This window comes from Choloepus didactylus, chromosome 5 (assembly GCF_015220235.1).
Source record: "Choloepus didactylus isolate mChoDid1 chromosome 5, mChoDid1.pri, whole genome shotgun sequence".
NCBI lineage: Eukaryota > Metazoa > Chordata > Mammalia > Pilosa > Megalonychidae > Choloepus > Choloepus didactylus.
This window is the reverse complement of record NC_051311.1, coordinates 34933074-34935259: the sequence shown is the minus strand read 5'-3', so window position 1 is coordinate 34935259 and position 2186 is coordinate 34933074. Positions and strand designations below refer to the sequence as shown.

The following is a 2186-nucleotide window of genomic DNA, read 5'->3' as shown; positions in this document are numbered from 1 at the left end:
ATTGTATAAAACTGTTTAATAAAATAAACAGAAACTACAAGTGCTGGAGAAAAAAATAAAAGCTTTCCCCCTTCTTTACTGAAAAAAAGAAAGAGAAAGAAAGAAAGAAAGAAAGCAATTCAGTGGAAAAAGGAAAGCCTTTTAAATGTGGTACCAGAAACCTGGGATATCCATATGCAAAATGAGAAGAACTGCAATCCAAACCTCATGCCATCTGCAAAAATTAACTCAACACGGATTATAGCCATACATGTAAAACTTAGACCTATAAAACTTCTAGAGGAAAACGTAGGAGAAACTCTTTAGGCATTGGGTTACACAAAGATGTCTTATATTGCTCCCCAAAACATAATACATAAAAGAAAATAATATGATAAATTGGAATTTTAAAAATTAAAGTCGAGCCTTCTCCATGGCCGAGTCTGGGGAGGTGCGTACCTCTTCACCGCGCCCGCCCCTCCCTCCTCTCCGTGGTTTCCAGATGCCTCTTGAGCATCCTCTTCCATTGTACCAGTAACTTTGGATTTGCCTGTTCCCAGGAGCAGCGGCCGAACAGTGGACCCGCTGGAGAAAGTGGGGCTGCAGATCGAAGATACAGCATTTTCACTAACCAAACTTTTGAAGCCACATCTACAGAATCAGCTCAAGTGGAAGAGCTTGCCTTCAAATGTACCGAAAATGCACGTTTCCTTCAAACATGGTGGGACCTCCTGGAAGAAGGCTATGATATTTTGAGACCTGACAACTGATTTGGCATGATTAATTAGTCCTTGAAGTAATTTCTGTAATAATTCATTTTTTCTCATATATATTTGTACATGTACTACATGTATAGGATAATCTCTTTCTAGCTGTTCCGGGCACTCAGAATGAATTTTTTCTTGGTTTTCTTAATTTTTGTAAAAGCGGGATACTGATGTTATTTTTGATAATGGCAAATTTTGGGTATGAAAGTTAATTTCATCAGTAGATAATTAATATTAATATTGCTACAGTGCTACCAGTAATAAACTAGAAGACTATTATTCATTTTGCAAGAGGATTCCAAGAATGGCAGAGTTTGAGGGGAGGTTGTAGTTTAGCCTTATTTTATGGACCAAAGTAGGTGATTTTGACTGTTTGCTAATGGTAGACTCAGCTCCATCAGGCTAAGTTTCCTAGAGCTAATGATGGTGTCTTAATCAGCTCTCTATCTCCAATACCTGGAATAGTTAGTTGACTAAAAACAACATTCACTAAATGTTTGTTGGATAAAACAGTTAACAAACATGATTAAAGCTATTTTTTCCTCCTATTTGAGCATGAAGACTAATTATTTCTCTACTTTTTTTTTTTAAAAAAAAAGTCTTTTTTGGGGGGGATTTGACTTTGATGATTGCTTTTTAAAATATATGATATTTTTTCCCTTTTACGATTTTTTTAAAAAAAGCCTTTACTTCAGAAAATGAAAGCCTATCTGGAAAGAATGCATATTTTTCTCTATTTCTATGGTTAACTTCTTTTACAGTTAATGTTTCCTTTATGTGATATATTTATACATTTGATTGCTGTCCTAAAAGTGCCTTGTCAGAGTTAGAGTTCTAAGCTGCTGCATTTGGAACTTTGGAAGTTGTTTACGGAACAATTCTAAAGAAGTTTGTTGTTTCTAATGCATCAAATTTAAATAGTGTCATTGTTTTCATGTTCTTTGACCTTAGTGACCATTGTTTTATACTTCTCCTTTATCTTAAATACTGCTTTTTTTTTTTTTGATGGTTTGTGTCATATGTGTCATCAATTAAACCAACTAATTCTCTACTATATAACCTCTGTGACATTTTGATATGGCATCTTAATTCTTTGTATATATGGAAATATATACAGACAATATTCTAAAGTCCCACAGTGGGACAATGGATCGGCAAAGAATAGTTTTGTTTAGCATATTAGGTCATATTTCTTAACTATGAGTTTAAGTTAAAGATCACACATAGGTGGGATTTCTATACCAAAGAGGTGCTTATTTTGATATTAGAAAAAATATTTTTCTTATGTATCTTGAAAATAGCAGTTGTTAAAATGTGCAAAAATGAACTCATTGAAAAAAAAATAAACTCTCCTTATTGAATGTCACTGTTAAGAGAATGACAAGACAAGCCACAGACTAAGAGAAAAGTATCTAAGAGGACTCATATCCAGAATATATA

General features: G+C 33.8%; 1 pseudogene; it reads left to right on the top strand.

Annotated features, from left to right (window-relative positions):
* Positions 1-412: 412 nt before the first annotated feature.
* Positions 413-749, top strand: LOC119534262 (annotated as a pseudogene).
* The last annotated feature ends 1437 nt before the right edge of the window (positions 750-2186 follow it).